The sequence below is a fragment of the Hoplias malabaricus genome, chromosome 13 (genome assembly GCF_029633855.1).
Source record: "Hoplias malabaricus isolate fHopMal1 chromosome 13, fHopMal1.hap1, whole genome shotgun sequence".
Taxonomy (NCBI): domain Eukaryota; kingdom Metazoa; phylum Chordata; class Actinopteri; order Characiformes; family Erythrinidae; genus Hoplias; species Hoplias malabaricus.
The window spans coordinates 18,284,312-18,310,481 of NC_089812.1; the positions used below are offsets into that span (position 1 = coordinate 18,284,312).

A 26,170-nucleotide genomic window follows, 5' to 3' on the forward strand; every position below is an offset into this window, starting at 1 on the left:
GACCAGGAGAAAAACCTCATCAATGCTTCTCAGCCTAGGTGCTGAGAAGGCGTTTGATAGGGTCAACTGGACTTTTTGTTAACTGGACCCTTAGTTATATGGGCTTTAATGATATTTTTAAGTGTTTCAAAACATTCTACAAAATCCCTAGATCTAGAGTAAGGGTAAATGGACACGGCTCAGAATTCTTCTCTTTAGGATGAGTTACACGTCAAGGAGATGCTTTAGATGATTCGGGTCTTTTTTATCTCTCTTGCTCTCGTGGATTCTCTCTTGCTCTCGTGGGAGGCGGTCGCATTTTCTCCCTCTCCGCTCCTTATCTCTCCTGCTCGCTTCTCTGGTCTCTCTAAGGCCGCTCTTCGAATTACAAATCAGAAATGGAATTGATCAGCTGGTCTCTCAACGCAATTGACACCATCTTCTCAAGGAGAAGTTTGGGCACGGGGGAGCCCTCATATCCTGATGGAACGACACTGGCTGGATATGCCATGGAGGGATGGGAGAAGTGGCGCGTGGTATGTCTGGCGCCTCTCTCCATTGAGGACATCGAAGATGTATACCTATTTGGATTTATGATCGTGGGATTTCTGCTGATTGGATTAGGTGGTGCCCTGGTCTATCTGAAAATTAGAAGAGTTGAGTCAGTTGTAAACAGCCCAAAGAAACTGACCAACATGATTGATGGGATGGGCAGAGCCGTTGGCGCACAGACTGGGACTGTGAGTAGAAGCTTTGATTCCATCAAGGAGCAACTAACGGCTTTGAACGCCTGGAAGACCAGTGCAAAATTGTAACTTTGAATCAGAGGGACTATAGCTAAAAATTCAGCTAACATCTCTGATTCTAACAAGCTGAACTTTATCTGTTTTGGCTGCCCCTGCTATCAGTGGCCTTGGCTGCTGATAGTTTCAACTCCTCCAGAAGGAACGGTCATCATGGAGATCCGCTGCACCTCCCCTGTCTGAGCTGTGGGCTCAAGGACACATGACTGCTACTATATCTGGACATTTTCACGAACTGAACCTGCCCACCCCCTTTCCCCCCTTGAACACGCCTCCTACTGCTTATGTCTACGTCACTGAAACTATCTGTGTGTACTGCTTTGTGTGCTAAAGGTGTTGTTTTATTCAAGATCACACACTGTGCTTCTCAAGGCACAGTCTGGGACCTTCTTTTTTTATCCCCACTTCCCTGTTGTAATCCTGCTGTTTTTCTAACTGTAAGATGGCGCAGTGCATCTGCTGCCGTCGCGTTTGTTGCTCAGACCTAACCCCTGTTGGGCGAGTGGACAGACGAAATAATCTTTTCGCTGCAATGTTGTACTTGTATAACTTTGTATGTGACAATAAATCTAATCTAATCTAATCTAATCTAATCTTTATCACCTTAGCATCAAACCACTGGCTGAACTAATAAAAAATAATCCCCCCATAATCCCCTTCAAATATCTTGGTGTTGTTCTCACACACGAAACACCACAATTATTCTTCTCAACTATGATAAATTGATTAATTTTTTTTTTAAAAAGATCTAAACAGGTAGGATATGCTACCCTTGACATTTTTTGGCAGGATAAATCAGTGAGAATGAATATTCTACCAAGATTACTTTTTTATCTCAATCAATACCTGTGCTACTACCACAATCAATATTCAGGTTATTAGAAAAACAAATATAATGTTTATCTGGAAAACAAAAGACCAAGAAACCAGTTAAAACCATTGATGGCATCAAAAGAGAAAGGAGGCCTGCATTTACCTAACTTAAAACTGTAAAACTGAGTGAGCCAGCTCCAGGCAGTAGCGGCGTGGGTGGCCAATGATTTAGAGACTAGATGGGTATCTATTGAACAAAATTCCATAGCAGGGATATCATTGTCTACTCTCCCATTTCTTAATAAACAGTCACACACAAAATTTTATAAATAATATATATGGATTAAACACACATTAAGAGTTTGGGCATCAGTCTAACAGCAGATAAAAGGAGCTACACCTATCATGGGCACTGCCCATAGTAGGAAAAATGTATATAAAAAACCCTGGTTTTAAATAACCCACCAATGACAATTGGTTGAGCATCAAGATAAGTTTTAATAAAAGGATCAGGAGAGAAATACTTACGGATTAGCAGCTTTCTATCAGGAATCACGGGGCAGACTGATGGAGGCGGACACACTTGCTAAAACACAGTATTTATTGAAAGAGATGACAACACAGAGATAGACAGACAGACTCGAATGATTAGACAGAATACCTTGACAGAAGGAGACCTAGACAGGGACTTGAACAGAGAGATCGTATGGGAAGAGTTAAACAAGGACTTGGAGAAGGAGAGCAAAACAGAGAACTGAACAAGGAGAGCTAAACAGAGAACTGAACAGATACAAAGGGAGCTAGACTGAATCAATATACAAACAAACTTGAGACAAGGGAAGCGAAAGGAACAAGGCAAGGGAATAAGCGACAGACAGACTGGAGAGTACAAACAAAGGTAGAAAAGCGGAGACAAACAGACTGGATAACAACATGACTTAGAATTGGAACGAACAGAGGAAACGACATGACCTGGGAGTTGAAACGAAACGACAACATGAAACGACGGAGACAGGCAGACCAGACTTAGCAACATCACAGAGCGACTAAGGAAGCAAAACAATACAACTAGACTTTGGAAAGGAAACAACAAGACTTGGAATTGGAACGAATGACCGACAAGAGGAAGTGAGACAAGGGGACTTAAATACTTAACACAGACAAGACACGCCTGAAACAGATAACGAGGAGGACGGGCAAGGAGGCGGAACAAAGGTGGGACATGGGCAGAGACATGGACAATAACAAACAGAGCCATGTGCTGAGAGAGCACATGGCGGGGAAAACAGACACGACAGGACAAGGGCGTGACACTTTCATTCCCTCAACAATGTGTTATTGTATTGTTTTCCAGCAATAGTCTGTAGCACGAGAAGCATACATGTAGTAGCAGAGTTAATTAATTAGTCATTAAACAATTACTAATTAATTAGTATTTAATCCACTGTTCAGCCAAAACATCAGCAATGAAGAACGAGTAAATGAAACAAAAGAACCAAAACGAATAAAAATGACTGTTTCTGCAGAAGGCTCAATGCTTAAAATGGAGTCAATTATTTCCTGAGATTTTCTTGGTGGAGTCAGAGTTCCTTTGAGAGGAGTGGATCGCCATGTGGATCCTTGAATCGATTCTCTTCGTTGAAGCTTGGATTTTGCTGTCGTTGATTCAGTTCTTCTCTCGACACTCTGAAGCTTTTTCTGACTCTTTGACTATACTTGAACTATGAAATTTCACTGTTGGCTGTCTTCTTTTAAAATTTCTGTAAACCCCGCCTCACAGGAGGAGCCTGCACTCTGATTGGACCCAGAGGGTTTGGGTAGCTGCAGGTGATTGGTCCACAGTTTAGTCCTGAGGCTCTGCCTTCTGGATTTGGCAGGAATGGTGACAAAGGACAAAGAACTTAGATGAAGTGACATATTATTTGTCTTTTCTCTACGGAGTGTATTCGTGGTAAAATATGTTTCCTAGTAACTTGGTATTCATTTTGGTGAGGTATTCTACAAAGTCAAACACACAAACAGTTTTTTTGCACCATTTATTGAACATTATCATAACAGCAAACACAAACAGTTTTAACATGAATACAGAATTCTACATTAAATAAGGGAAGAGTTTCTTTGAATGTCATGTTAAACCAAGCACCTACGGTTCATCCATTTATCCATTCAACTGAGTGTTGCCCATGGAAATAAAACATTCATCTTTACCAATTCAGGTTTGATTATATCAGGGGTTTCAGGAACATAAATATGTTCGTAACATTTTACCAACTGGATTGACAAGAATAAATTGTAGGAACAGATGCCAGAACAAAGGACTACTTTGATGTCACATGTCATTGTAGCTTAAGGCGGCCACTGGAGGGCACTATTATTCCACATGGTTGCAGTTGTCCTGAATGCTTTAATCAGGAATTCAATCTCCTTTTGATTTTTGTATCGTTTCTGGTATCAATTTAATCGTCATGTGAAATTTCAGTGTCTTGTTGTAATATCCTTTCCATATAGAACCTGAGAAAAGAGATTTCATTTCTTTTTTAATGTAGAAATTCCATGACTTGATCAAGTCCTTTTGAATAACAATGGAGAGAGTTATCAGCCTAGTAGACTCCTAGGTGTCAAGTCACCTAGTGAAGTTCTGTGTTCATGGTTCCATTCAAAAGTGTTGGGAGTATGTCCCCTTTAGGCTTTTGATTACTCCAGTCCTTGTAGGGAAGGCAGACAATGACCTGGTCAAAGGTCTGTTTATCTGATCCTTGAATAAACAAGAGGTCCAACTGGAGACGTCTCTATCAACTTGAAAGAGCTTAAAAAAATTCCGGGCCTGAGTCCACTACATATCCCCCCTTTTGTGAGTCTATCTTTCTGCAGGGGATCATGGAGTCATAACATTGAATAATGCTGTGGAGGGAGGTGATAAGTAGGCACATTCAAACATACTTTCATTGCCTCTAATACTAGGTGTGAGGGTGTATGTGTTAACTATTGTTTTGGTTAGTTGACTAGGCTTGTCTGACTAGGAGGGTGGATCATTGTCTTTACCCTCAGCTTCATACCGAAAACTGGAATGGTAACCTTGCTGGGTTCTCTTATGCTGGACAATCTAACCATTTTCTCAGACCAGGTTCCTACTCTGTCTTTTTTGGGTGCATCTGAAATAGAAACAGGCTATACAAAATATTAGGAGGTATCCTATGGCTACCAGGGTAACTAACAGGGTGTCAGGAGTAGACCATGCATAGGTAATAGGTTGGTTTGAGCAGGGTGTTTGAGAGGTAATCTCTTTAATCCTCTGGGGTCTAAGGACATTTTCTTACTTTTAACTTTTTGCAAATTTTCATTCAAATCTTAAATTCACATTTATATGCACTTCATCTACATGTTATTTATTTATTTATTTATTATATAAAATGTGTTAACTCAATGTGACCTAGAGCATTGCATGAAGAGATAATCTGTCTCTAACACTGAAAAACTTAAACTTGATTTTTGTGATAACATACATTTACACGTGGTTTAATTGTTTTGTGATTGAAATTGTTTTATCAGCATCTTAGTGTCACAAAAATAGGGGATTGTATGAATTAAATACTGTATGAATGTGTAATAAACATTCATTCATTCATTCATTCATTTTCTTTTCTGCTTCTCCATTTTAGGGTCACGGTGTGTAATAAACATCTAAAATTAAATTTAGTAAAATCATTTATTTAATAAAAGTGCCATCTCTCACTCTACAGGGCACAAAAATGTTTATTCAAATTCGACAAAATGAAACATTACTTACATTACTGTGTAAAAGGTTATTGTCTGTCCATAAGTATCTGCTTTACTGTGTAAAAGCTATAACCAGCTATAACTTTGTTTTCCTCTTCGTCATGTGCATAAAACCCCTTGGTTTCTGAAGCTCCATTCTCCTCGTCGCTGCTTTTCAAATGCACCGGACCAACTTCAGCGCATGTAAACTATGTCAAGCCATTTCTCTGACGTCAACTGAATAAAACATGGAGAGTACCTGAAGGGATGGGTATGTCCTTAGTGATTACATGATAGTCCATTGGTCAGTTTCAAACAAAAACACTGATTGATGCAAAAATTCACCACTTACAAGAGAGATGCAGATGACGGACAAGAGAATTCACCATTTAGACATGGCCAGAGGCAGAGTAGGTCCTCTCTAAGAGAGGTGTTTACTAACCAGCAGCTTCCATTAATCTCGATACTAGAGTGTGTATTTAAAACAAATGACCCGGTTGTCGTACAGAAAGAGTACGCGCCGCACCCTGTCGACATCTATGGTGGTTTCTACTCAATGTTTGTTTACACAGACATTGTTGATTACCAATTAATTGGAGACAGTTTTGTACCCCTGTTAAGATGTGTACATATATCAGGGAACAACCATGATATTGTCACAGTTAGATACAGTAAGCCACACTACGTGTGTTTCGACAACAAAATCACAGATATACGATATCGCTATAGAAGTGAAAACTGCTTCTATATTTCACTTCTATAGCGATATCGTATATCTGTGATTTTGACAGGGTGTGGCGCGTACTCCTCATATCCCTTTGTAAACGGGCCCCTGACTTTAGAAATACGCACAACATCACCAATCTTGTACTTAAATATGGTTTTCTTGTCTAGTTTGTTTCTCACACCATACAACATTTTAAATACGCTAGATTTGTTTTCTTTCGTCACATCAGCTGGCTTGGTTTTGATACTACGGTGGTAACTATTGTTGTAACCACTCATAATATCTTGTAAAACATCAATGTACCTTTTGGAGTTTACAGCTGTTAGATAACGCCACATACGACTTTTTAGCGTTCTATTAAACCGTTCTATGATCATACTGGCTTTTAGCTCACTACCTGTAGCAAAATGTTTGATTTTGTTTTTCGATACTAAATTTTGAAAATGTTTGTTGAAAAACTCTTTACCCCTGTCAGTCTGTAACTTTTGAGGAACTGTGCCTGCTTCTAATATGTTCACAAATGCCTTTGAGACTTCTATACCCGACTTATTTTTTAACAGTCGAGCCCATGCATATTTGTTGAACACGTCAATACATGTCAACATATATTTATATCCGTCATTTTCCCTAGAATACGCACTCATATCAACAAGATCAGCTTGGAATTGAGTGCCAATGCCCTATACTATAACCCAGTTTCTTTTGTAATTATGTCATATGGGTTTGTGGAGTGTGTATGTATCCTCTCAAGCTAACCAGTCTGAAACCCGTTGATCAGACAGACACAATCCTGTATTCTCTAAAACACCCCGTTTCAAACGATTTTTACCGCCTAATGAACCAGAATTAGACGGCGTGTAATTTGATGTGTCAATAGATGACATTGTTGAAAATAATGACCCCAGATTTGTTTGTTTGACTGTTTTATTCACAATGCATCAATGAAATCTAAAAAGTTTGCACACACATCTACATTTTTCTCAACTAGATATTCAACAAATGTTTCAATCACTTTACAAACATCAATTGGTTTCTTTGTTGAAAGTTTTATCTCACAAATGTCTATTATATATGTACATAGACAAAGCACATAAGCAATTTTTACCGCATTTTCACTCTTAGGCATGAGAGACAGTAATTTACTAATAGTCACAAGGGTTGATTCGTCAGAATCTATACATAACTGTGTCAAATGACACCAATCATGCGATGTTGATTTAACAATATTCATTTGATTCTTGAAATTTTGTAAACGTTTAACATTGACATCATGCACGCTATTAATGAGTGTAAAATCATCCACATTATCGTCAATACATTTATACAACAAACATGTCAATTCGCAGTTCACATGGTGTTTCAGCACACGCTTTGACAGACTTTGGTGTCCGCAAACTATCCCCATTTTCACTTAAACAGCTCTGCAAATCTTTGAATCACCTTCCCAACAGTCAAAGGCGTCGCTGACAAACTGTTCAGACGTTTGATCAATCAGGCTTTCTCTTAGTTCCTGCAGCTTTTCCACAATGTACGGCTCGCACTGTAATTCACAGACGACTGTTTCAACACATCCTTGAATTTTTAGAAGGGGTAGTTCTATTCCAAAACACTTTAGAAGCCCAGCTATGGTGTGTTTTAAGGCAGGTGTGAACAATGTCCTTGTTATATCTTTATAGTATTTTTCAAAAAAGAAGATATCAGGTTCAAACAGACACGAATGTCAAAGTTGACTAGGGTGATCCACTTCACAACCAAGACATGTTTCCTTCAGCTTGTTGTTTATGATGTGTTGTAGGATTACAACGAAAGTGGACTTTATCAGTTTTAGCGCCGTAGAGCTTACTTGCCCGTCCACCACATCAATCGGAGCAGATATAGCATTGTCTTCAGGAGCTTCAGCGATTGTCAGTTGTCTATCCAACAACGTTGCCAAACCATCCACCGGGTCTTGTCGAAAAACATGCAGGTTCGCAATGTCCACACAACTGAGATCACCACCATAATGACCCAACAAACTGTTGTCTGATACCGCTTTGGCAACCGCCGTCGATTCACCATAGCAGTAGTTTACAAACCCACGACCCGTGTCAATCGGCGTATATTCAAGAATGTCCTCAAACATGATGGCTTGCGTGTTGTTCGTGTCTTGACTTCGTGTGGTTTCAGTGTCGGCTTATCTTTCTTTTAACAGACATCACTGGAAGGCATTGATCCACTTTTGAACATCCCACAAACGTCATAAGCCCGAGAATCAAACAGGTTAATTTTAATACCTCTAAAATATTCGCGAGGGCTGCTACCAAATGCTTTACCACGCCGTTTCTTCCTTGGCACAAAAGCAAAGTTGGTTTCAGAACTAATAGTTGGTGTAACTGTAGAGTCAATTTAAATATCACATGCAAGCACAACCCACCCTACATGTTTGGGGGGGGGGTGAGGGTGTTAGGGTGGGTGTAGGTGTGAGGGGAAGCCCATATAAGGACATCCTCTACTGACCTGTCACCTAGGTCATAAATCAAGGGGTCATAAATCAATCACAGAGGTGTTTGACAGAAGGTGTAGGATATATACTACTTAGGCACCCAATAAAACATTTGGGCCACTTATTAGAGCTACTCAGTTCGGAACGCTTTATTGTGAACTTCCAATATCCATTTTGAGAAGGAAAGTGACCCACTAAAAAAGGCATTTACCTCAATCTTAGACTCTATTGGTATTACTCAAAATGTAACAGGGCCTACACACTACTGCAGCCACACTTTAGACTTAGTTCTGACACTAGGTCTTAACATTGACAAAATTAATATCTTACCGCAATCCTCAGCAATCTCCGATCATTACTTAATTTCATATGAGCTACGTTTTATCCATAATATATGTAAGAACCCTCGCTATTCTACAAGGCGTATAATAAAACCATCTACCGCCCTACAATTTATAGAAAACCTACCAGAACTATCGACCCCAGTTCCAACTCCATCAGACCCAATGGACCTAGATGTACTAACTGATTACCTAGAAAATACCTGTCGATCTACTTTAGAAAAGGTAGCACCACTTAAACATAAAAGTATAAGACAGAAAAAGCTCGCACCATGGTATAATGATAAGACCCGTACTTTAAAACAAACATTACGAAAACTAGAGCGGAAATGGCGATCAACCAAGCTTGAAGTGTTTCATTCTGCCTGGAAGGACAGCCTTATAGAGTATAGAAATGCCCTCACTAAAGCTCGCTCAGCATATCTGGCCTCGCTGATCTCCAATAATAAAAATAATCCGAGAGCACTGTTTAGTGTGTTTTCTAGAATTACAAAAAATCAAGCAGGTTCTGAACAACTAATTCCAGCAACTCTCACCAGTAAAGATTTTATGGACTTTTTAATAATAAAATTGAGAATATTAGACAACAAACTCTAGCCACAGGATCAAATCCATCCTGGCTGCCACCTGATGTGAATGAAATAAAACATAATATAACTGCAAAAGAAAGACTTGAAACCTTTTACCCACTCCCACAATTAGAATTAGAGAAGATTATCACCTCCGCAAACTGTACAACTTGCACACTTGATGCAATTCCCACAAAGTTGCTCAAAGAAGTACTACCAGCTATTATTGATCCTCTTTTAACTATAGTAAACTCATTGCTTAGTCTGGGCCATGTACCCAAAGCTTTTAAACTAGCAGTTATTAAACCTATGATCAAGAAACCAAATCTTGATGCTAGTACACTGTCTAATTACAGGCCTATTTCTAATTTGCCATTTCTGTCTAAGATCTTAGAAAGAGCTGTGGCCCACAACTTCATATCTACATAAGAATCATATATATGAAAAATTCCAATCTGGATTCAGGCAACATCATAGTACAGAGACAGCTCTAGTCAAGATAACAAATGATCTTCTTCTTGCCTCTGATCAAGGCCACGTATCCCTGTTGGTGCTTCTTGACCTAAGCGCAGCCTTCGATACAATAGACCACAATATTCTCATAGAAAGGTTAGAAAACATGGTTGGAATCACAGGGACAGCCCTATTATGGTTCAAATCTTACTTAACGGAACGTTATAAATTCGTAAAAGTAAACAATCTAAATTCAAATTATTCTAAAGTAAGATTTGGAATTCCACAAGGCTCTACTTTAGGACCATTATTATTTACATTATACATGTTACCGCTAGGCACAGTTATAAGAAACCATGACATTAACTTTCACTGTTACGCAGACGACACACAATTGTATATTTCAGCCAAGCCCAATGACAAACACAGATTAAAGAAAATAGAGGACTGTGTAAAAGACGTGAAAGGCTGGATGTTGCGTAACTTCCTCCTTCTAAACAGCAACAAAACAGAGGTCCTGCTTTTGGGTCCAAAAGTGACAAGAAATAAATTATCAGATTTAATTTTAAATCTAGCTAACTTTCCAGTTAAACCTGGTTCAGCAGCAAAAAATCTTGGTGTCATAATTGACCCGGATTTATCATTTGATCAACACATAGGTAGTATCACTAGGACAGCTTTTTTACATCTTCACAATATTGCTAAGATTAGAAATGCCTTATCCCTCCAGGACGCAGAAACATTAGTACATGCCTTTATTACTTCAAGGCTTGACTACTGTAACGCACTACTGTCAGGATGCACCAGCAGCAATTTAAGAAAACTTCAACTAGTTCAAAATGCTGCAGCTAGGGTCCTCACTAAAACTAGAAAATTTGAACATATCAGCCCAGTTTTATCATCACTTCATTGGCTGCCTGTTAAATTCCGCATTGACTACAGAATTTTGTTATTAACATATAAAGCTCTACATGGGCTTGCTCCTGAATATCTTCAAGATACAATTTCCTATTATGAGCCTCCACGTTCACTCAGATCACAGAATACTGGATTTTTAATTGTTCCCAGAATTCAGAAGGCCTCAGCTGGGGGAAGAGCCTTTTCTTATAAAGCCCCCAGACTCTGGAATGATCTTCCAGAAAATGTTCGGGACTCAGACACAGTCGCAATCTTCAAATCTAGGCTAAAAACACATTTGTTTAGTTTATCTTTTGGTAGCTAATACTCCCCCATAGATAAAGGCGGCAGATCCGGGGGGTCCATGGACACAGGGAATTATAGTAAACTGAGACGCTGGTGCTGTCGTCCCGCCGCTTCTCGCGATCACTCGGGTTTGTTGACGGTGGAGCGGAGGGATGCCAGTGTTTCAGGATGCTCCTGTGTCTGTGTGTCCTCCTGGTTCTCTCCTTTTAGTTAAAGCCTGTCATAGTCAGATCTGCCGGAGTCATTAGCCACACTCTGGAAATTTTCATATTTTCTACTTTACAAACACAAAACAGTTCAAAACTAATTCCATCCCTTTACATTTTTCCGAGTAAACAACTGCCCACCTGTCTGTCTGGACACTGATGGATGACTGTCTAGACCCTCCTCCACGCTTCAGACCAGCTGCCCACGCTCCAGCAACCACCAAGTGCCTTGAAGCTGTCCCTACAATGAAGTTCTCATGGACTACTAACTATCATCTCCAGTAGATTGACCAGAGGAGGATGGGTCACCCCCTGTGAGCCTTGGTTCCTCCCAAGGTTTCTTCCTCAGCTGGGGGAGTTTTTCCTTGCCACTGTCGCCCCTGGCTTGCTCACTTGAGGGTTTTACATTTGTTTTTACATTTCATGTCATATCTTTGTCTTACTGGAATTCTGTGAAGCTGCTTTGTGACAACATCAGTTGTGAAAAGCGCTATATAAATAAATTTGATTTGATTTATAGACAAATATAAGAGTCCTCAATAAACACACTAGTCTGTATATTAAACAGGAAATAACTGTGAAACAGCAAATTGTTTTAACATTAATAATATGACATATATAATAATTGTAATGAATGAGGATGAGACTGTATTAGACCCCTTAGACTGATAAAATGCTTTAATTTTCATTTTCATATCCAATACATGGATAGACTCTTCTTTGCCCCTCTCCAGAAAGGCTGCCCTGTGCCTCGCATTCCTTAATTTGATTTCACAATGCTGGCAACCCTAGATGTGAGTGCAAGGTATACAAGCAGAACTCTTTGCGTAAAGGAGACGCCTACAAAAAAAATTTCGGTGCACCGAATCTGCCAAAACCAAAACCAGTGCCAAAATCAATTCCTCTGCACAAAGGTTTGCTTTTGTTTATTATTCTGCAAAAAAAAAATTGCAGTTTTTCATCCATGCAAACATTCATTCATTCATCATCTGTAACCGCTTATCCAGTTCAGGGTCGCGGTGGGTCCAGAGCCTGCCTGGAATCATTGGGCGCAAGGCAGGAATACACCCTGGAGGGGGCACCAGTCAGGGCAACACACACACACACTCACACCTACCAACGTATGTTTTTGGACTGTGGGAGGAAACCAGAGCACCTGGAGGAAACCCACGTGGACACAGGAAGAACCCATCAAACTCCTCACAGACAGTCACCTGGAGCGGGAATCAAGCCCACAACCTCCAGGTCCCTGGAGCTGTGTGACTGCGACACTACCTGCTGCACCACCGTGCCACCCCACACAAACAATTTAATAATTTAATGTCAACACAGTTTTATGTACCGTAGATATAAAGTGGTTTTATTAACGATAGCTTAAAATCTATTAATTTTAATAGACTTCTGTCAGGAGGAACCTCAGGTAAATTAAATAACTAACCAACTAACCAGTTCTTTCATCCCTTCCTTTTTTCTTTACATTTATTTTTTCTTGTTTGTTTTCCTCTCTCTCTCTCTCTCTGTTCTATTCTTTTACTTCATCTTTTCTCTAGCCCTTCTGCCCCTGTACGACATCAGCAACAAAGAGTCTTTTGACAACATACGGGTAAGAGCATCACAAGTTGCTTTTATTTACCTGGGTACTATAGCCCATACTTATTGTCTTTCAATTAATGTGCACTGTACAAAGTACTTTGTCTAGAGCTTTCAGTAATGTATATTTTGGTTCATCAGCTGGTGCCATATGAGATCCATGAGTTAGTATCTTGCAACCAGCCTTCAAAATATTTCTGTAGTATTTATATAGCACTGTTTACAATGATGTTCTCACAAAGCAGCTTCACAGAAATCCAGCAAAGACAGAGGTTTTAACATGAAATGAGGCAAGTGGCAGGTGGCAGGTTTGAAGTGGGTAGCAGGAGAGTCATCCACAAGGTTAGGGAGATGGAATAAGTTCTTTTTGTATGTTTGCAAGTCACAGAATATGAAACATTTCCAGAATGTGAGTAATGACTCAGGTAGATCTGATTTTTAACAGCTTAGCTAATAGGAGAGAGACAGAGACACTCAAACATTCCTCCACTCCAAAATCCATAATATGATAAGTGATCGATAAGTGCAAATTTTTGTAGAATATACCGTACGACCTAGCACATTTTAAAAGTATATGTACAGTGGCACAGCAGGGTCCTGGGGTTGGGGGTTCGAGCTTCATTCCGGGTGACTGTCTGAAGAGTTTAGTGTGTTTTTCCCATGTCCACGTGGGTTTCCTCTGGGTGCTCCTGTTTCCTACCGCAGTCCAAAAACACATGTTGATAGGTGGATTGGCTACTCAAAAGTATCCACACTCTGTGGTTTGTACGTGTGGGCTCCAGACCCACCATGACCCTGGACTGGATGGACGGTTGCAGCATAAATTAATGTATCTCTGGAAAAAGAATAGGTTCCTTACAGTGATGGTCCTACATTTTGGCACATTGTACAACTGATTACCTCAAAGTACCACCAGATAATACAGTATGGAGTTAATCTTGTTTGAAAAGTTCTGCACAAATGTAAAGTCAAGAATATTAATTCATTCATTCATTATATTTAACTACTTATCCAGTTCAGGGGCGCAGCGGATCAAGAGCCCACCTGGAATCATTGGGCGCAAGGCAGGAATACACCCTGGAGGGTGCGCCAGTCCTTCTCAGGGCAACACACACACACATTCACTCACACCTACGGACACTTTTGAATCACCAATCCACCTACCAATGTGTGTTTTTGGATTCTGGGAGGAAACCGGAGCACCCGGAGTAAACCCACGCGAACATGGGGAGAACGCACAAAACTCCTCACAGACAGTCACTCAGAGCGGGACCCTGGAGCTGTGTAACTGCGACATTGCCTGCGGTGCCCAGAGGACAAATTATATTAGGAATTAATATAGTTTACTTTATTATACAATTCTTAGCACAAGGAAGGAACAGACAGACAAGACTGACATATGAGGGAAGTGAAAGCAAAGTGAATCGAGGAACAGACAAGACAAACAGACTAGTGACATATGAGCGAAAGTGGAATGTCCAACAAAGGAAGACAAAGGAACTTAAATACACACAAGGACAAATGAGACAGATAACGAGGGGGTAGGATTACAAAGGAGAAACAGATGAAGACACTGACGAGGAGATGGAGCTAAGGCGGGACTAGGGCAGAGACAGGAACCAAAATAAACAGAACCATGTGCTTGAGCACATGGTGGGTAAAACAGACACATAACAGGACCAAGGCGTGACACATCTCTTTTTTCACCAGCAACTACTCAAAAAACAGTCCCCTCAGAAAAATAACTGTTAAAGCTTTCATCCCCTAAATAGCCCACATTAAAAATGGCATTATCTGTGTACTAACTGCTACTTACTCCATTGTTAATAAATTAGTATGTTCATTCATGTAAAGAAGTAACATAACTTACTAGTATTTTTGCATTAATGCCGCAAATCATTTGAATAATCATTAATTATTAAAGGAGTAAATATACAACAAAGTTGTTTTTAATAATTATATTAATTTATACTGTATCTTATACAGTATTCCTGTTAATTTTAATTAACATTTTCAGCTGTGTCAGTTTTTTCACATTGGTCCTTATTCGTCAAAGCAGAATATGGTCACATCTTTCACTGATAATTTTGTTGTCCATCGATTTAATCTTTGGTTTATCTGTAAACTTGTGTTTGGTATTACTGAGTGTTTAAGTGCAAAGCATTGTCATTAACTAACAAAAAGTATTATTGCTATCTTTTGGTTAGAATTTTTGCCTGTCAGTGCTGTGCTCATGGGTTCAAGACACTGGGTGGGGTTTCTATGTTCTGCTTGTGTATGTGTGGGTTTCCTCCGGCGACTCTGGTTTCTTCCCACATTCCAAAAACATGGTAAATTGGCTGCTCTAGACCTGTGCAACAAACAAGGTAAATTGGCTGCTCTAGATTGCACTGGTGCAAATGAATGTGTGTGTGTTGCATGTATGAATAGGAATGTGTCTATGCCCATATGAACTGGCACTCTATTGTGGGTGAATCTGTAGTGCCCGGTTCAGTTCTCCAGGTGGACGGTCACAAATTGGCTACTGCATCTCGCCACTGTTTGTTGGTTGAATGTGGACAACTGTCAAGTCAGCAATCTTTCCCATGATTGTGTAGCCTACAGAACTAGACTGAGACACCATTTAAAGGTCTTTGTAAGTGTTTTGAGTTAATTAGCTGATTAGAGTTTGGCACCAGGTGTCTTCAATATTTAACCTTTTCACAATATTCAAATTTTCTGAGTTTCACTTTTTGAATGGAATTACTAAAATAAATCAACTTTTTCATGATATTCTAATTTTATGACCATCACCTGTATGTTAAGGTACATATTATCATGATTATCGTTGTACCTTCAAATAAAATATTATACCAGATGCCAGTTTTCTGGGTGAATCTACTTTGTCCCTATTGTGTAATTTTATCTGGCACATCTATCCAGTGTCCTTGTAGTTTTTTTGCACAGACTCTAAACTACAGTATGTTATTCGGTTCCCCAAGGAAGCATTCAAGGAACAAAGTAGTGTCAGTTCCATGCTAGTGGCATGATTTGTTGTTGGTAATAATGAATGAAGCAAACAGGTTAGATAATGTAACAGTGTTAGAAATGGTGTTGTGTTTGGTAAAAATTAATTTGTTCGTATGCAATACGTTTCAACAGGATGTATATGAAGCAGACAGTTCTTAGAGTTTGGTGTCATCACTGAAGATGTGGAGATCCTCCATGTACTGGCGAACATTGCGCTTGACTATGCTATGTTGTTTGGCCTGATATTGCCTCAACCTTCACTACCCACAAGATCTGAGAAGCACCTTCAAAGTGCTCCAAAAGATCATCATGAACCTTCATGCAAAGATTATCACCAAAGTTGCAGTTCCTAAATAACAAGCTTCTACAGTGAGTAGTTTTGCAGAAGTGACCAAAGACACTTTTTAACTACCCATATGCATTAATGGCTGGTTGCTTGTAGGTTATCAAACATTATATATATATATTGCTGTTTTCCAAATGAATCTCTCAAATGGTTTTCAGTGGGGGCGGCACGGTGGCGCAGCCACACAGCTCCAGGGGCCTGGAGGTTGTGGGTTCGATTCCTGCTCCGGGTGACTCCGGGGGGTTTCCTCCGGGTGCTCTGGTTTCCTCCCACAGTCCAAAAACACACGTTGCAGGTGGATTGGCGACTCAAAAGTGTCCGTAGGTGTGAGTGTGTGAGTGAATGTGTGTGTGTCTGTGTTGCCCTGTGAAGGACTGGCGTCCCCTCCAGGGTGTATTCCCGCCTTGCGCCCAATGATTCCAGGTAGGCTCTGGACCCCCCGCGACCCTAAAATTGGATAAGCGGTTACAGATAATGGATGGATGGATGCATGGTTTTCAGTGGGGTGTTGAATGCTTCCTGTAAAAAAAAAAATTCTCCTTGCTCCACAGTTCTGCTTGGAATTGAGCATGCTCAGTAGGATCCCCTCAAAGTGTATGGACTCTACTTGGTTTTTAAATAAACATGAGGGTTTTTTTTTTTTACATATGTTGTGCTGTGTATTTTCTTTGTTTGCTCTACTTAATTGAATTGGATGGAAATTAGGTGCTTCATATTGAATAAGTAGATTGAAATATGTTTGTACTTGTTAATGGAACACAATTTAGTTAAGTTGTATTAAATTCAACTGACATTTTATAAATACATTCAGTCAACAAATGTAGCTTTGGTTGAAGTAATTAAGTCTATATATGCTGATTCTACTCAATTCGTTTAGATGTAAAAGTGTTCTAAAATTAAATTAAGTTATTCCAATTATTTGTTTTTGAGTGATCATGAGAACATGATGAAAAATTAACTCTACGCATTTCTAGAATTTGTTTTACATCAGTTTGTGCCCAGGGAATTCATTAGTATTTCCACACAGAATCTATGTAAAGTTTGCTCCTTGTGTAATAGAGATTCACGATAATAATAATGATGATAATAATAATAATATTAAATTACATTAAGGCATTTTTCAAGAACCCAAAAACGCTACCAAGTTACAATTAATATAAACAATAGAGCAACAGACATACAACATAACTGTCAGGCTCATGGGGTGCGGACTGACTGAGGTGGACGCACTTGCTAAAACACGGAGAGTTTAATTTAACGAAAGATATAACAAAACAAAGACAGGCAACAGTAGAAACAACACAACACAAAATGAAACGAAACTATCACAGAGACAGACTAGACTGGGGAACAAAACAATGATCGGAAACGAGACACCTGGATAAGAAATGACCAAGGTGAAATGTACAACAAACAGGAGAGACACAAGGGAACTTAAATACAAGACACAGACAAGATGCATCTGGACAGATAACGAGGGGGCAGGGTAACAAATGACACAGACGAGGAGGAGCAAAGGCGGGACTAGAATAACAACAAACATAGCCATGTGCTAAAAGAGCACATGGCCGGAAAAACAGACTTGACGAGATGAGGGCGTGACAAGAAAATATGAAAAACAAACATTTATGGTAGTGGTAGGTTAAATGCAATGGAGAAAAGGTGAGTAAGCTGGGACCTATAAGAAGGCAGAGTTTTTGCCTGCTGGATATGTGAAGAGATGGGGAGTCTTATAAGCTGCAAAGATTAGAAGAGGGAATGGAGAGTCAGCCAGTGGTGGAAGATCTCAGAGTGTAGGAGTGTCTATAGTGCTGAAGAAGGTCTGAGAGGTAAGAAGCAGCAAGTTTATTTAAGGCTTTGTGCGTGAGCAACAGGACTTTAAACTGAATACAGGATTTAACATGGAGCCAGTGAAGATTATGAAGGATAGAAGTAATGTGTTGATTCAAGAGAGAGATTTGATTTGATTTTTTCTATGCTTTGTATTAAATCAAATCAAATTTTATTTATATACGCTTTTCACAATAAAAAGTCGTCACAAAGCAGCTTTACAGAGATCCGGGTCCAAGCCTCCTATGAGCAAACCAGGGGCAGCAGTGGCAAGGAAAATCTCCAAGGAAGAAACCTGGGAAGGAGCCAAGACTCACACAAGGAAGCAGCAGGACACATCAAAGCATGAGAGAGAGACAGGAGAAAGAAAACCAGACAAAGAGAACAAATAAAAATACAGAGGTTAGAAGGTTCATGATAAAGAACAGGCAAAATTGTCCTGCAAAAGAAGCTTCCACGGGTCAGGCAAGAGAACCCAGCAACAGATAGCATGTTGGTTTTTACCAGAAAGCTAACTAAAAAAAAGCTGTAGCTATGGTAGTATGACAGGGTTAATACCGAACAGTGATTATATGAAAACCAGCTCGAACACTAATAGAGGAGTAACCTGAAAGTGAGCAATTAACCAAAAGCTTGTTTGAAAAGGTAGGTTTTTGTCTAGATTTAAAGATTGAAAGTGTGTCTGAGCCTTGAACCGGAAGTGCAGTGTGTTTCTTAATGCGAGGAACTAAGAGTAGATGGGCATCCTGTGAATGAAGTGTACATGATGGGCAATAAGGTATGAGGAAGTTCAGTAAGATACTGTGGGCCTAAACCATTTAGGGATTTATAAGCTAAAAGGAGTAGTTTACAGTCAATGCGAAATTTTACGGGTAGCGAATGTAGGGACAAGAGAACTGGGGTTATATGGTCGAATTTTCTAGCTCTAGTGAGCACCCTGTCTACCGCATTTTGAACTAACTGAAGCTTGTGTAACGCTTTGCACGAGCTCCCTGCCAGGAGTGCATTGCAGTAGTCTAGACATTAAGTTATAAAAGCATGCACTAGTTTCTCTGCATCTTTTAAGGATAAAATATGCAGAATTTTGGCAACATTGCATAGTTGGAAGAACGCGGTTTTGACTGTATTGGATATGTGGGTATCAAATGTGAGAGTCGAATCAAAGGCTACCACTAAGTTTTTAATGATGGTACTGTGCTTTACTGTTGAATTATCAAGATTAATAGCAGCATTCCTGAGTGAATGTTTCTGCTCGTTTACTAGTGTGTTTAGGGTCATTGTCTTGTTGAAACACCCATTTCAAGGGCATTTCCTCTTCAGCGTAAGGCAACATGACCTGTTCAAGTATTCTGATATATGCAAACTGGTCCATGATCCCTGGTATGCGGTAAATAGGCCCAGCACCATAGTAAGAGAAACATGCCCATATCATGATGCTTGCACCACCATGCTTCACTGTCCTCAGAGCGTACTGTGGCTTGAATTCAGAGTTTGGGGGTCGTCTGACGAACTGTCTGCGGCCCTTGGACCCAAAAAGAACAATTTTGCTTTCATCGGTCCACAATATGTTTCTCCATTTCTCTTTAGGCCAGTTGATGTGTTCTTTTTAACAGTGGGACTTTGCAGGGACTTCTTGCTAATAGTTTAGCTTCACACAGGCATCTTCTAACTGTCACAGTACTCACAGGTAACCTGAGACTGTCTTTGATCATACTGGAGCTGATAATTGGCTGAGCCTTTGCCATTCTGACTATTCTTCGATCCATTCGAATGGTAGTCTTTCGTTTTCTTCCACGTCTCTCTGGTTTTCCTCTTCATTTTAAAGCATTGGAAATCATTTTGGCTGAACAGCCTATTATTGTCTGCACGTCTTTATTTAAAATAAGTTTTACCCTCTCCAATCAACTTTATAATCAAAGCTCGCTGTTCTTCTGAACAATGTCTCAATCGACCCATTTTTCTCAGGCTTTAAAGGAGAAATGCATGTAGAGCATGTGCTGGCTTCACCCTTAAATAAGGGACACCTGAGTCACACCTGTTTCCTCACAGAATGATTGCCCTCACTAATTGAACTCCACGCTGCTATTATTTTGAACACACCCCTTTCAATTAATTATGCAAATACACAGACTCAAGAGCATGCATATCATGAATGCTGAGTCTGTTGGTTTTCTAAGAATCTACTGCACCAACTATTACATTGTTTGTCATGTGGTAATATAATTTATACCAAAAACAGTGATTATCTGGTTAGTCAAATTGGACTGCTATTATTTTGAACACAACTGTACATACTGCAGGTTTTCTTCATCCATATATTATAAATAAAATTGAAAAAAAATGAAAAAAACATTTTTAAACAAACAAAAGCCGGCTTGGTTCCGGAGCGGCCACTGCACGTGTATTCACGCACGCGCCGCCAGCCTCATCCTGTCATCTGATGGTGCAACACTATCTAGGTTTGTACAAGGTAAAGTTTGTAGGTTGTCTGTAATGAGCTCAAGGTCATTAGGGTGAGCTGGAGAAGAAACAGTGGTACGGTTTATATGGATACACCTTAATAAAATTGGAATGGTTGGTGATATTAACTTCCTGTTTGTGGCACATTAGTATATGGGAGGGGGGAAACTTTTCAAGATGGGTGGTAACCGTGGCGGCCATTTTGAAGTCGGCCATTTTGGATCCAACTTTTGTTTTTTCAATGGGAGGAGGGTCATGTAACACATCAAAGTTTCTGACCACTTATAAAATGTGTTCAAAGTGCTGCCTATTGTGTTGGATTGTCAATGCAACCCTCTTCTCCCACTCTTCACACACTGATAGCAACACTGCAGGAGAAATGCTAGCACAGGCTTTCAGTATTCGTAGTTTCAGGTGCTGCACATCTCGTATCTTCATAGCATAGACAAATGCCTTCAGATGACCCCAAAGATAAAAGTCTAAGAGGGTCAGATCGGGAGACCTTGGAGGCCATTCAACTGCCCCACGATGACCAATCCACTTTCCAGGAAATTGTTCATCTAGGAATGCTCGACCTGACACCCATAATGTGGTGGTGCACCAGCTCACTGGAAAAACTCAGGAAACGTGCCAGCGTCAGTGCATAAATAGGAAAACACATCATCATGTAGCAATTTTGCATATCCAGTGGTCTTGAGGTTTCCATTGATGAAGAATTGCCCCACTATCTTTGTACCCCATGTACCACACCATACCATCAAGATGTGCAGCACCTGAAACTACAAATACTGGAAGCCTGTGTTAGCATTTCTCCTGCAGTGTTGCTATCAGTGTGTGAAGAGTGGGAGAAGAGGGTTGCATTGACAATGCAACACAATGGGCAGCACTTTGAACACATTTTATAAGTAGTCAGAATCTTGTAAATAACTCATGAAAGAATAAAGTTACATTAAAACCAAGCACACCATTGTTTTTCTTGTGAAATTCCCAATAAGTTTTATGTGTGACCCTCTTCCCATTGAAAAAACAAAAGTTGGATCCAAAATGGCCAACTTCAAAATGGCCACCATGGTCACCACCCATCTTGAAAAGTTTCCCCCTCCCCTATACTAATGTGCCACAAACAGAAAGTTAATATCACCAACCATTCCCAGTTTATTAAGGTGTATACATATAAATGGCCCACAACACCCCACTGCCTGAATATTGTACAACACCCCACTCCCTCAATATTTACCAAATATCACGGCAGAAGCTCAGAAACCTCAGTTTTCGAACAATGGAGTGCCCAGATTGAGTACGTTCCAGCACCCCCTTTAGGGTTCCCAAGAAAGCTGGGTATTCTGAGCTGCTGTTCAGTGCATAAGTAAAAAACAACAGTCAGCACCCTTTCCCCATGCCGAAGGTGCAGGGAAATTACCCTCTTATCCACTGGGGTAAATCCAGTGGATAAGGCGCTTAGCCACGGGCAGTTCCAGAGTGAAAGAGCATCCACCTGTCTTGAGGAGATCAGTTTCAGAGCCTATACTGTGTGTCAAGGTGAGCCTAACTATATCTAGCTGGTACCTTTCAACCTCACACACCAGCTCAGGCTCCTTTCCCACCAGACAGGTTACATTCCATGTTCTAAGAGCCAGTTTCAATAACTGAGGATCAGATAACTGTTTCAATAACTGTGTTTGAGTATTCCCTAAATATTAATTAAAGCAGGAATTAGGTAAGTATATGGATGTTCATGTGTTATGATGTTAATTTCTGTAGGCCGATGTTTCACATGACAGATCAGTGAGGAGGGAGGAGGGTGAGAGACTGGCTAAGGTGAGTTCTGCTTAAGAAAACTTAAGAAAATTACATTTGTTTAACTTTCTTGTATAAATGTTTGAAGGTTCTTTTGTCTGGTACGCTTCTCATAACCTTCTTGTACATTTTTTAAGCTCAGCAAAACCTGAACTGAAGAATTTGGCTCCAAAGGGAGGAAAAAGTTTAAAGCTTGTGTAATATTTACAAAATAAGATCTTAATGCAAGAATATTTCATTCATGGAGTTTTGCTAATCCAGTAGCCTTTACTACTCTAAAGCTTTAAATTAAATGTTGGAAAATTCCTTTGAGGATTTGATTGCACTCATTAGGGCCAGGTACAAATGTTGGATTAGGTCTGAATTATGGAAGTCAGTCAAACTCATCACAAATGTATCTGATGTTGTTCCATTACTCTAGAGAACACAGTTACAGTGGTCCACAGGCCACAATGTGTAGGCTTTATACTCTTCTAGCCAACATTTGATATTGGGCATGGTGACCTAGTTGCTCACATGCTATTATTCAGCACAAACCCAGCAACAATAAATACGTCATTCATCTGATTTTTGTTTAAATTAACTCTAAAAATGGACTTCCCAAAAACCTATGTTCAAAGGTGCTGATATACAGGGTGGGCCATTTATATGGATACACCTTAATAAAATGGGAATGCTTGGTGATATTAACTTCCTGTTTGTGGCACAATAGTATGTGGGGGTGGGAAAACTTTTCAAGATGGGTGGTAACCAAGGCAGCCATTTTGCAGTTGGCCCAACTTTTGTTTTTTCAAAGGGAAGAGGGTCATGTAACACATCAAACTTATTGGGAATTTCACAAGAAAAACAGTGGTGTGCTTGGCAATGGTGGGTCGTTTTTAATGTAACTTTATTCTTTCATGAGTTACATTAATTTCTGACCACTTATAAAATGTGTTCAAAGTCCTGCATATTGTGTTGGATTGTCAATGCAACCCTCTTACTGATAGCAACACAGCAGGAGAAATGCTAGCACAGGCTTCCAGTATCTATAGTTCCAGGTGCTGTACATTTCGTATCTTCACAGCATAGACAATTGCTTTCAGATGACCCCAATGATAAAAGTCTAAGGGGGTCAGATCGGGAGAGCTTGGGGGCCATTCAACTGGCCCACAACCACTAATCCACTTTCCAGGAAACTGTTCATCTAGGAATGCTTTATGACACCCATAATGTGGTGGTGCACCATCATGCTGGAAAAACTCAAGGAACGTGCCAGTTTCAGTGCATAAAGGGGGAAACACATCATCATGTAGCAATTTCGCATATCCAGTGGCCTTGAGGTTTCCATTGATGAAGAATGGCCAGACCATATTTGTACACCATATGCCACACCATACCATCAATTTTTTGTTCCAACAGTCTTGGAGGGATCTATCCAATTTGGGTTAGTGTCAGACCAATAGCCGTGGTTTTGTTTGTTAACTTCACCATTGACATAAAAGTTTGCCTCATCACTGAACAAAATCTTCTGTGTAAACTGTCCTGTTCCAATTTTAGTTTTGCCCATTCTGCAAATTCAGTGCACCAATCTGGGTCATCCTCGTTGAGATGCTGCAGCAGCTGGAGTTTGTAAGGGTTACATTTGTGAGTTTCTAATATCCGCTGAAGGGATGTTCGACTGATGCCACTGACATGACTCTCTTCCCATTGAAAAAACAAAAGTTGGATCCAAAATGGCTGACTCCCAGAGTCAACTCCCAAATCGAATAATAATAATGTTTTTTTTGGAGGATAGACAAGAACAAAAGGTCTCTTTGAAGTCATGTGGTGTTATACTCCTGCTTGCGAGCGCTGTTGCTCCATGTTGCCTAAAGCTCTTATCCTGAAGCTTATTCCTCTTGACTTTAGGAATCGTACCTGATATCAATTTAATTGTCACGTGAAGTCTCAGCGTTTGGTTGTAATAACCATTTCATATTGAACATTGCAAAGGATATTTTTAATTTTGAAAAACCTACAAGACTTGGTTTGTTCACAGAGGTAAAGGAGAGGTTACAATGAGATCTCTTGATTGTCTCCACCCACGTTGATTAGATCATCTCCAGCTGTGAGGAGGGCCATGTGGGCCTTTTGTATCATGAACTTTAATTACAAAACTGCAAGGTCAGGGGTGACTGGATAGGTCTCCTTTTAAATTTAGAGAAACCAGACAGACCCCCAAACAAAAGGTGTCGAAATTTGACTCCGAAATTTGAAATTTGAGATTTCGTTCCTGAGTCCAATACATTAATATTATAATTTAAGATGCCTTATCAGTTCATATATCTGCAAAATGAAGGAACTTTAGCAGGCAGAGTCTTCTAAAGACAACTGATTCAGACATGCCTTGCTACTTCTCTCCTTCAGGGTACTGCCTCAGTAGACAGCATTCCAATCATTTTAGACACAGCCTTAGCCCCCAGTTGTTACCCTCTTGTTCCATGTATCCTTAGTATAGATTCATACAGGGAAGTTTGTACATTATTGGATGATGCAGTATAAGTACTGGGTACGTACACATTAAAATGCAGGAAAATATGTAATTGCTAGATGATATTGTGTTGGGTATAAGTTGGTATAAGTGCTGGGTAAGTAATAATAATAATAATAAATTACAATTACACTTTTCAGTAACCCAAATATGCTGTAACAATAAGGGACAATCACAGTTGAACAGTAAATAAAATGAAAGGAAAAAATAACACACATAAAACAAGTGTGTTTTAAGGTTGGATTTGAATAGTGATAGAGAGGGAGAATGTTGAATTTCTGGAGGGAGGGAGTTTCAAAGGTTTGGAGCAAATCTGGAGAAGGCTCAGTCACCAAGATTGCACAGGATGGAAGTGCACTTTAAAACCATGGAATCATGAAATATCAGCATGTGACTTTAATAATATTTTTGTGGCTGAATACCATTATACCAAATATTCACAGCAATATCTAGATGACCCTAATAAAGTAAAAGGGAGAAAAAAAATATTCTAACAATTCTCCACTTTTGCCCACTCTGCACATTTGTTATTCATGGCAGCCTCTCATATTGCTAAATGGTGTTCCTGAAATATGAGTTTCAATGTCTGAACAGCAGCTTTCTTGTGATGAGGTTAATGATTGTTTCTGGAAGCTGAAAAAGAGGTGTATCCTTGTTTGTGACAGATTTCCAGCATCAGTATTTTTAAAAGAAAACATAAAAGTGACGTGTGTGTGTGTATGCTTTAGAAGTTTGGGGTGCCCTTCATGGAGACAAGTGCTCGATCCGGTCTAAATGTGGAGATGGCCTTCACTGCAATTGCCAATTGAGCAGACCTTCTCATATCAAGCAAATTACTGTATGAAATTTCCTCTGAGACGGGTTGCTAACCGTTTATGGAAATGATAAAACACATTCCTGTGGACCTAATCCTTGTACTCTTCTGTTCATCCATTAATCTTCTCTCTTCCTTTTATCTGTTTCTCTCCTCATTCTCACAGAGAGCTGAAGCACAGGTTCAAGAAAGAGCCAGATGAGCCCAGGTTTAAATTGCATGAATATGTCAACAAGGAGATGAAAATTCCAGGGTGCTGCAGGTCCTAAAGCTCCATGTGTAAGGGTCTGTTTATGTGCACAGTACTGTGCAAAATCAGAGACCAGTCTTAATTTATTTAATAGCAAACAGCCATTAAGTAAATAGTATATATTTTACAGAGTTTCCAAAACATAGGATTTAGAAATATAAAAACTTATGAGAAAAAGGAACAACCATGCAAGACCCTTCTTTGAGAGAGAAGAGGAAAATCAAGTTATT

The 26,170-nt window shown here is 39.8% G+C and overlaps 1 pseudogene; it reads left to right on the forward strand.

Moving 5' to 3' along the window:
• Nucleotides 1-25,959, forward strand: part of LOC136665458 (ras-related protein Rab-26-like) — a 201,273-nt pseudogene extending 175,314 nt beyond the window's left edge.
• The last annotated feature ends 211 nt before the right edge of the window (nt 25,960-26,170 follow it).